An 11,368-nucleotide genomic window follows, 5' to 3' on the forward strand; every position below is an offset into this window, starting at 1 on the left:
CCTCATAAAACCCTGCTAAGAGTTTCATATGTTTGTGAAACCGTGAAACTAAAGCAAGAGCCTTAGAGGAGCTTCCCAAGGGAGCAGAAGGCATCAGGTTTTTTTTAGGTGAGTAAACAGAAGTTTCCCTCTCCCCATGCTAGAGTTTCCTCTGCTGGGCTCTTTGTCACCAGACTGAAGGGATCTCACCCAAAGCCCGGGGCTCATTGTATTCCAGTGGGTTTGGGTTTATTTTCCCAGAGTTCCGAGGCACAATGCATTCCCTGCGCTTACACAAGCCGGACTTTAAGATTCATCTGTTGATATGAACTTTTTCTTTTTCCAGTTTGTTTTTGTGAAACCGAGAGGATCATTTCTGAGTAAACATAGTCATTGATTTGAATAATGCAATCTGGTTGGCAGCACGCTGACCGATGTCTTGTTGACATATCAATCATCTTCAACCGTTGCCTATTTAAAACAGGATGCACACAATGTTGTTCCACTTTGATTGCATCCTTTTTAATGGAGAGTAAATATAGCAAGTATGTATCCAGTGTTTATCCAGAATGAGACCCAAGGCAAAGCAAACACGGAGATAACCAACCCTTGTATAATTTACACACCTGTGCCTTTCCATATGTTCTCAGGGTACTAAACAGATCTTTGTTACAAAACAATAGCATGCTATACGCTTAAAACAGAATGCAATTTATTTTCCAATAGCCAATATCACCATGGAGATCCAGTTGTTGGTTTTTATTATTACCTCTGCCAAGGATTGTGTCTGTGAGCAGGGTTATGCGAAAAGAAATACCTGGTGGAAGGGTGAAGCATGGGTCAAGGGCAGTACCTGTGAAAAGCTTGGAGTGGATCCACAAATTAGGTTTCATTATTACTAGCAATGCTAGATAGGGCATCATTGGACTCACCTAGTGCCCTTCTAGTTTACATAATTGTCGGAGAGTCAGTAGAAGCAGGTCATGCAGGCCTGTGGTCATCACTAATTGCATGAGCAAGCTGCACCAACTCAGGTCCTCGCTGTGTTAATGGCTCTTCCAACGACTCTCAGGAGAACGTCAGACGTATCTGATGTTCTCTAGTCAAAGCCAGTTTGATTGGGTGGGTGGGGGGGAGGGGAGTGCCATTTTACAGTGGTTTATTGAAGAAAGCTACAGTGCTAATACAAATACAAATTCATGTATCTGCACAAGATTGTACAAGTAGTATACATAAGTTGGACTAGCCTGTAATTATTGTCTGTCCATATTTTATGTTTTGTGCACATTATCCATTGTGACAACAAGCTGTGATGTTCACCACAGCAGTAAGAGCAGCCATCCCTGCCAAGAAAAGTTGTGCCGCAGTTATTAGGAGATGATGGATTCATCAAAAGTGATAAAAGCAACACTGTGTCTGAAAAGTATGTTGTGAAGTCTGACACCACCATTACTTAGTTGCTGATGAAGCCAGAGTGTTATGAAATGGCAGATCTCACAACTCTTCAAAATTGCAACCCTTACATTATGGATTGTGAAACAAGCATTTGTCAACAGGCCTAGGCAGACTGATACAGGTTATGTACTCGCTGGCTTTGTGTTTTGGCCAGAGCTGAAGAATGCATGCTTTGTTAGCTTAAAAAGTTAGAAGAAGGTGTTCTTGTCTGAAGAGTAACCCTCTCCCTGGGGACATATCATTGGATAGAATCCAATCCAGTCAAGTTACCTGAGAACAGTCCTGGTTCTCGTACACACCCTAGTACTAGTCATCTCTGTGCGCTGGGGACTGTCCGTTGTTACACAGAGAGCTCAGACCATTATCAACACTCTGAGCAGATCACTCTGGGTCATCCACAACATCAGGCTCTCAGTGGAAGTAGTCCACTTATCTGGGCCTCATGCTGTGATGGCAATCACACACTTTATTACACCTTTGGTATCTGATCCAAGCTGAAGTATGTAAACAAGAGCACTGTGTGGCACTTCAGATGATCTCGGGAGGCAACTATAGTGCAGCAGCAGATCACTGATGAACCGCTGTGTGCAGCTTTTATTTTGCTCTGGTGAGAATGATGTAGGGCAGGGGTCTCAAACTCAAATGAGCTGGGGGCCAATTCTGCCAACGTCATCTGATTGGAGGGCCGGCTATTTCTGAAAATGCAATGTTCTTTTTTTCAAATACCACACAAAACTGCAAACAGAAAGTGCAAGTGTTTTTATCTAGTTTTAGACACCTGTGCTAGCAACCTTAGCTTATAAATAAAATAATGATAAAATAAATATTAATACAAATTATAAAATAAATGAAAAACATAAAAACAGGTATGTGTGTGTGTTTCACACCAAATAAAAATATTTCCTCTCATAACTTTTTTAAACCTGGCAAACTAGGCATCAGGGTTAAGAAAGCAACACCATTGGATTTTTATATCAAAATTTCAAAAGGCCATGGCTTGAAAGTGGTCACAGATAAAGTCCTACTGTAAATGTAAAAATATTTGAGTAAAACAAAAGTTTATGAAGGGGGTAAATTTACCCATCTAATTTGTCACTGGATGGCAAGCACCTCAAATGATGCACCTTTCAGTAAATACTGGACAGGTTTACTTTCCTTTTTTCATATTACCCACATAACAAATTAACAGGAAAACACCCAAGATGTATACCAACACCTAAGATGTTGTGGTTTAGTAATAGATTACTACAATATAGGCCTACAATAAAGTATTCTGGTCAAACAGTTCCTATCGCGGGTAATCTGCAGTACCCAGAAGTTCGCATCATATTGCGGGTGACTTTGTAGTTCTTTAGAGCCCTATTTCTACTAGCCCTGCTGTCTGTACCACATCCATTACGGACACTCATCACGATTACCACTGCAACCTCCAAGCTATGTTGGGCAGAGGGTCGAAACAAGCATGGTATGCTTAGTGGACACCGTTGTATACACGCACCTCCATTCACAGACGCACCGTGACTATCACTGTCATAGACGATCGATCATAATCTCCAAAAGGATATTCTCCTTCAGAATTAGAATAGGTGAATAACATAGCTTACCTAAGATCACACGTGAACGTTTTTCAACATTTGGTGTAGGCCTATTTCTGCTTAATTTCTGCTTCAATTTCTGCAACACTATGGCCTGCATCGCTTCCACGTCATTACATATGCACGTCTTTGTGTTTCTCGCGTGTAGTATTTCCTGAAAACTTTGCGCAGCGATTTTGGGTTTGAATCAAGCTCTGTCTTGCACATAGTGGAGCAGAGTAGGCCTGCAAATGAGATTTGTCACCGTACCTGGATCTATCGTCTATTTTAATCAGTATCGTTGTTTGTCGCAATGAATAGCCTCAAGGGCCGGATTACATAATTATTTTGTCATACGTCGCGGGCCGGAATTGGGCAGGACGCGGGCCGGATTTGGCCCGCGGGCCGGGTGTTTGAGACCCCTGATGTAGGGTGTAGTGGTCATGGGAACACAGTTATCTGGGAATAGACCTCTCAGAGAGAAAGAGGGAGAGAGAAAAAGAGAGAGAGAGAGAGAGAGAGAGAGAGAGAGAGACAGCACTGTCAGGCCTTCACTCTCACTGGAAATTAGATCAATGTCTGATCAATCATGGCCCCTGTGCCTCGAGGCCCCCGCCAGGGATCAGAGTGCCATTTTTCAGGGTGCCCACCAGCCGCCTCATATCTGGGCCTGAGACTGGTGTCTGTCGAGTGTGGACTAATTAAATTAGGAAGGGCAGGTCCCAAGGGCAGTTTCCATCTGGTTTCATATGTAACTGACAAGACAGGGTGACTTGAAGATACATCAGCAGATGCAGTGGAGACTCGGAGAGGAAACAGGGCTCCTTGGGGATAGGAGCACAAGGCAGTCTTTTGCGCTCAATTTACTCTATTGTTGCAGTATCAGATGGCATGTGGCTTCTCCAGTGCAGTTTTCCAAGCGATATGACACGATAGAGCACATGTTTATTTTTTTTACTTCTACTTATGATACAGCAAGCCCTTAGGTTCTTAAAAATGCTTTTATTCATCTTAATTTACACAGAGAATCCCAGCCTGGCTCATGCCAGACAAAAAAAAAATCTGTCAAATTCTGTAACATTAAGGGTTGTTAATTTGGAAACAGGCTCCCTTTTTGTCAAGATTACTTGTGAAACTGTTGATTATTGTTCAGTGGTAAACAGTGGCTACTTTTAGGGTTGCTTGATTTGACTTGAGAAAAATAAGTGGTTACACCCCTTGAAAATAAATCAATGCATGCAATTACATACTTTTTTCCTCTAAAAATAAGGATCTCACTTAAAGTGTAAAACTATGGGGTGCTAATTCATAGAACACTCTGTTCTGAACAATTACCAATCAACCAAAACCAATAAAATGCTCTTCAGTTGGCTGAAATGTGACAGATAAGGATTAGGTCTGACTACAGAGTGGGTGTCAGATCTCTGTGAAAGTTCATCAAATGGATGGAACACCACACCCTGCTTGGGAATTATTCACCCTGAGTCATTCCCTGTTTGTCTGTTGAGCCTGACTCCGACCAAAGGACCAACTTGGCTATAATTCAGACCTTTTTGTTTCTATGACACCCCATCTCCAATTACTAAGCCTTTTCTCAAAATTACTCAGCAGCATTGTCTAGCCATCGGTTGGCAGTTCCTCCTTTGGGACAAAAGAATACAAAGTGATCTTCATCCATCCAGGTCAAACTTTTCAACATTTCTGTTTTTAAAGACATTAAATGAGCAATTGAAGAATGTTAAAAACACATGCGTGTTACTGCAGTCTTAATCAATTGTTTTAGTTTTACTAAACTAATCCAATGCAAAGCAATTTTCTGACAAAGGAAAAACAATAAATTCCGAATCATGCATGTGCATTCAGGCCCAACATACAAACAACCTGGGGGCAGGGAAAAAAAAAAAACCAGTAGACTAGACGCTCTTTACGCACACACAACGTCACCTCGTCCTCATCGTCTGGCTTATGCCTGTAAAACTTGCTGGGTTAGAACAAACACATAAAATCACCAAACAACAGCCAGGGTCTATTGATGGGTGCAGACATGTCGCTCCACACTTCAACTTTTACATAATGTCTGCTAGTCAGCACCTGTCAAACCAGCAGTGGAGCTTGCGGTGTGCATAGGCTGAACTCTTCCTGAACCTGTAGGCCTACTGCATGTGTGTGTGTGGGATGTGCTGTGTTGCTTTATTTCTGTCTCGATAACATTGCCAGTCAACTATACCACTCTGACGTGTGCACCACCGCCGCTTCCCCCTTTCTCAGTTTGATTGACAGGCAGCACCTTTTGACAGATGGGTCAGATGCTGCGATGAGATGAGAGGGGGGAGCAGGGGCTGAGATCAATCAGTGGGGGCCTGTGCCATCTGATGACTCACTATCACATGGACATCAACTGTGCGTGTGATGCTTCCTCATTTAGCCCTGCCTGTGCGTGAGAGTGAGCGCTGAAAACCAGAAGTGGGGAGTTTGTTTATCTCGACGCTTGGAACACTGCTGACATCAAGCGAGGCTGCATGTCCTTCCTCTGCTGAAGTTCACTACTCGCACCTTTTTTTTTTTTTTTTGCTTTGTTGTTTTGAGTCTCTGTTTACCTCCAGACCACGTGGTGCTGGCAGGGGACTCGCTGGGCCTCAGCTGTGTCTTATGAAAAGCTTTAGCCTGGGTGCCATTCCGAACTTAGTCCCGCCCCACGGGAAGTTCGGTCTGGCATTGCTCCATTGTGGGGCAAGTATGCTCGCCATAAATCGGGCGGACCAATCAAATCAGGTCTGGTCAGAGAAATGCCTCATAGAAGCCCAAGAGCTTCATAGCACTGCGTGATGACTGCACTCACCCCTGTGTAATTGTGTGCTTTCCTCAAACCACAGGACCACTCATCAGGCTCATGTATTGATCAGGTTAAGCCCCATATCTGCGCCTCAGAGAGAAATAGAGGGAGAGAGAGAGAGAGAGAGAGAGAGAGAAAGCGAGAGAAAGAAACAGTGGATAAATATTTAACGCCACTCTGAGCTCCTTGTTATTGCATTCCTCTGATTGCTTTTATGTCCCCTTCCAGAGGCAGATGGCCTGTTGTCCCTGTGGTAGCAGGGGAGGGGAAGGGAGAGCAGGTGGGGTGGGGGGTGGGGGTTGTGGGCTTTGAATAGGAGGTAAAGTGTGCCCTGGCTGGAGAGAATGACCACTGCTCAGCCCTCCTGCTCCAGCAGGAGCCGCAAAACAATGGGAGGTGGCGGGGACGCAGTAAGTCTATGTGATGGGTGTATCGGCAGGCAAGAGGAGACAGATCTGGGGGGCCACTTTTTGTGGAGGAGGCACAATGCTGGCCGGCACATCTGGAGCGCGACAGCACCGGGGCTCAGGCCTCACAGCCAGCCTGCTGGGACGTTCTGCTCCATTAGCTGCTCACCAGGTCCAAATGGGAAGGGGACAGCAGCTAACAGGTTTTATAGTGAGGAGGAAAGGTTACCGCTGCCACCCACGTGCACAATGGGGAAAACTGTACTATTTAACAGATTTCACTCTTTATGGTGCGTCTAACCTCTGCAGTGCATGAAGAACATGCTGTAATAGGAACAATACAATAACTTGGCTGCTTAAGCAATATGCCATGCTGGTGTCAGATACAGTCTACCTTCATTTCAGATATACTATTTGTTTTACTTTTTTATTTCCTGTCTCAATGTATTTCCACACAGGGAATCTGTACGATCAGCCAATTCCTCATATGATAAATCTTCCCTTCAAAGCTGTCCAGGGGGCCATGGATCTTGGGTGAAAACTATTGCACCAAAAGGATTCAATCTGAGGACCAGAAATGAAAGAGAACATTAGCACCTCAGCAGTAATTATGGCCAGGTTTATAGAATCTGAATCTTATTTCACTGCCAGATTTCCGTTGATATCTTTGTCAGATATTCACTTGGCTGCCCCTACTGTATAGCGTCATAAAAATATACAGTAATCATTTTAAAATGACGAGTAGCCTACAACCAGCACAGCTGAAGTTCGTGTCTAATTCCAGTGAATCAGTGAAGTCAAGGATGCAGAAAGAGGGGAACTACCTAGTTTCATAACGTAAATACCTTAAATGCTACGTTCTGTGCCAGTCCCGTTCACTTCTTGTCTCTGTTAAAGGTTCAGTTGTTACAAATGAGACAGCCAACCGTATAGTAGAGTGCCTTTGCACACAATACAGGTTTTTTTAGGGCTAATAATGCTGCTAAATGTGGGGGCGGGTAAATTGGACTCAGCAGTTTAACTGCAGGCCACGGCAGGGATCATAAGTCAGGGCACTTAAGACATAAATCTTTTCTCTTGCCTCCCCTCTTGTCATCTGCTAATGCCACTGATTGGTTAACAAAGACAGATTGGGGCTGCTCAGTTTGTTTTGACATCAGAGATGAAATTAGTGTTTTTCTCCTTTTTTCACTTTTCTGAGCTTGGTTGCCCACCATTGCCTCCAGTCCCATCCACAGAGAAAAACACAAACACTCTTGGAAAAACAATATGTGATAACAGCTGTTAAACAAACTAACAGATGTCAGTGTGTGTGCTTTTGTCTGTTGCATTTCTATCATTTTTATTCGACTTGTATGCACTGCTGTCATTTGTATTTGGCAATATTAGATTTGACTGTTCCCTTGTTCAAGTCAAGGATGTGTACGTATGTGTGTGTCTGTGTGTGTGTATGTGTTTGTAGTGTGTGTGTGTGTGTGTATGGTGTGTGTGTGTAGTATGTGTGTGTGTGGTGTGTGTGTGTGTAATGTGTGTGTGTGTGTGTGTGTGTGTGTGTGTAGTGTGTGTGTGTGTGTGTGTGTGTGTGTGTGTGTGTGTACGTATGTGTGTGTGTGTGTGTGTGTATGTGTGTGTGTGTGTGTGGTGTGTGTGTGTGTGTGTGTGTATGTGTGTGTAGTGTGTGTGTGTGTGTATGGTGTGTGTGTGTAGTGTGTGTGGTGTGTGTGTGTGTATGTGTATGTGTGTGTAGTGTGTGTGTGTGTGTGTAGTGTGTGTGTGAGTAGTGTGTGTGTGTATGTGTGTGTGCGTGTGTGTGAGTGTGTGTGTAGTGTGTGTGTGTGTGTGTAATGTGTGTGTGTGTGTGTGTGTGTGTGTGTGTGTGTGTGTGTAGTGTGTGTGTGTGTGTGTGTGTGTGTGTGTGTGTGTGTGTGTGTGTGTATGATTATCTCACTGCAGTCAAATGATATTCCTATTTCTCAGACAGTACATGCATTGTGGCTTTCACATGGCTCTATTTTTATTTACGTGGTTGAATTGTATAGAGTTTACAAGTGAAAACATCTTGCTTGCAGGGAAGGCCCTGTAACATCTAATCCCAGTCAATATAAAGAGCTGTCAGCAGATGGCACTCCTCACACCTCTGCGTACATTTCCTCCTCCCTCGTTTCCTTCACATTGTTCCAGTGGATCTGTGGAGAAATGGTGGAGTCATTCAATCAGACGATTGGGTATCTTCATGCAAATGCCTGTGATCGTGTCTGAGTGGGGCTTCACGCTCGCAGGCGAGAGAGTGGGGCTCTGTAATGAAACTTTGATGAATGGCCGCGTTTCATCCAGAGGCCTCTCTACCCCCTCCAGTGTCCGAGCGTTCTCACGGTTTAGTGTTTCGCGTTGGAGTCGTTCACTTCATCAAGGCTGCATATTCACTTTTAAGTCAAGATCAGGAAATGGCACGCAATTGTGTGATCTTATGGGTCTCTCCCCCCTCCCCGCTCACAGAGCACATTTTTTTACCCCTTAATGAAATAATGAAAGTGTTAGAATTCAAGTTCAAAAGGAGCTGGCTTAATTGCTACAACTCCAATGTGTGCCAGAGGAACTGATCTTTGAAATATTAGAGTGACGCAAGGAAGTGATCAGCTCTTGGTATTTCACAGTATAGGCTATGGTGAACCTCAAGACCATTGCTGCAGATGTTGCATGGTGAGCATGGTGTAAGGTTCCAGATCCATCAGAGTGAACCATGCAGCCTTGGCTGGGGTGCCTGCCACCCAGCACCTGTGCGTATGAACCCTCCACGCACCCCTACACCCACGTCCCCATCGGCGCTGTTTGGCCACAGACAAACATGCTTTCTCCAGTTCCCTCCTGAAGAATAATTGGGCCTCCCCCTTGTTTTATCGTGGTCTGCGCCTCATAAATCACCCAGAGGAATGGTACCAGCCGCCCGTCTGGAGCTCCACGCTTTGCCCCGCAGCCACGGCAGGGCCCTGCACTTCAGTGACATGGAGTATTCCCATGTGGATCTCTGTATGGATCCCAGGGCAGCGGCTGCCAGAGGAAACAAAGGATGTCTTGTAATATTGTGACCACGTGCCTAAAGGCTAATTAGCTAACTACAAGCGAAAAAAACAAGATGCCTTCAAATCAATCACACTAGACACTTAGTACCTTTAAATAATGACTAAACACTGCTTTTAAATGACATTTTGCCTCCTTTGGAACAATGCAAACAACAACAAAAAATACTACTTGTTTTGTGAACTTGTTTCCACAGGAAAAAGCAGAAGGGTGAAATGTTCCTATCCTATCAAAAACTACACCAAAGAGACTGAGTTCTCTCTGTGAAAAGATATCAAACTGTACAGTAAGCTGTTAATCTCATTTGAATACCTGGCCCAGCCAACCACTTCCCTTATTCGTCAAGTACAAATTGTACTACACTCCTGTTATGTAAGCATGGGTGTTGATCATATGCTATTTTTGTGTCACACAAACATATGTATGCAGGCGTCACTATTATTTTAAACACTGATATTGTTGGAGCATGTCAGGTGTTTTTTTTATAACAGTGAAGGCAATACATAATCTTAATTGCACAGCAAACTCAAATGTGCTTCTATGTGTTCACTAAACAGTGAAACATATCCAGGTAATATTACTGTAATTATACAATTAATATGATAGGATGGCAGAGGAAATTAACTGTTTTGCAAAAACAATATTCAGTGAACGCGGAATCTTACGATCCAAGAGAACAAGCTGACAGGATTTTTGTAGTTTCATAATATTTAAAAGTACATCTGTGATAAAACTCATGGAACTATAACATTTTAATAAAGGTTATGACACAAAACATCTGAAGGACTCTTTGATCATGTGGCCACCTAGTGGAACTAGCAGCACTGGTACACTAGTGTGCTCCACTGTCACTGAAAATACATACAGACCCACCATTACAATTATTGTGTAGTTATAATTTTTGGAACAAGCAACCAATTGGTCAGATTTGCATGTTCAGCATGACTGTGTGGATGTACCAACTCATGAGCAATCGAGTGCACAGACCTCTCACAATGACGTGTGATTAATTTCCGTAAAACAAGCAAACAAACTGTGTGTAAGCTGGAGAAAAAACAACAGTGAATATCAAGGGTAATTACTGGCAGCCTCATTGGTAGTGCAAATATGTGTGTGCTGTTAGTGTGTGCATGTGTGTGTGTGTGTATTCATGCGAGCCAATTAGGCCAAACATCCCCCTAATCCTAATACAAGCCATTAGTTCCCTATTGGGGTTTCAAGTGCCCCTATCACTGGGGGACAATACAGAGAACAATCTAAAATTGCACCCGAATAGGATAATGGCCAACAAATAAATGTCCCTGGACTGGGCTAAAGCTGTTGGATTTATGGAGGAGAGTATATAGTCTTGACTGGCAGCTCTTTTCCAGTCTTCAGAAAGTCATTGACTCAGTTGCCATCCAATACTACGGCTATACAAATGGAACAAGCCTATGGTGCCGCTCTGGTAGGAGGACGAGGTAAAAGGCCATGGCAGAAAAACAGACGTAACAAAAGGGTGCAATGAAAGACGGGCTCTTAAAATGAAAATGCCTCGCTCGCTGGAATGGCTGCCCATATAATATGGCGTTCAAAGCATGTCGTAGGTCAAGTGAAAGCTATCCAGCTTCGCCTTTTGCAGCAACACATTTGCCATCCAAAAGGCACAGGACCATCTGGGAAACCCGACAATGGTAAACATAAGACAACATTTCCAACTGTTGTACCAGTTTTCAGTTGAAACTGGATCGTATAAACAACTCTTAATCTCTGATTAAAAGTGATTAAGCTATAGTGAAGATACCTTTATTAATAAATGTGGAAAACATTTGGTGGTTGGAAAATGGAGGTTGTGTGTTTGTGAACTGTTGGTATACTGAAGGTTACCTCTTTCTCCAAATTAGGGACGTGCACAGACATTTTGAGGGGCCATTGCTCTTTCCCGAGGGGGGGGGGGGGGGGGGTCAAAGAAATAAACTACATAGGCTTATGGCTATTTTCATTACATGTAGCAACTTACTCTTGAGAACTTGAATCATCAGTAAATTTTCTCAAAAAAGATC

Source organism: Alosa pseudoharengus, unplaced genomic scaffold, assembly GCF_046254945.1.
Source record: "Alosa pseudoharengus isolate Yale_2024_CS ecotype anadromous, Long Island Sound unplaced genomic scaffold, YU_APseudo_1.1 YU_APseudo_1.1_scf_3, whole genome shotgun sequence".
Taxonomy (NCBI): Eukaryota; Metazoa; Chordata; class Actinopteri; order Clupeiformes; family Clupeidae; genus Alosa; species Alosa pseudoharengus.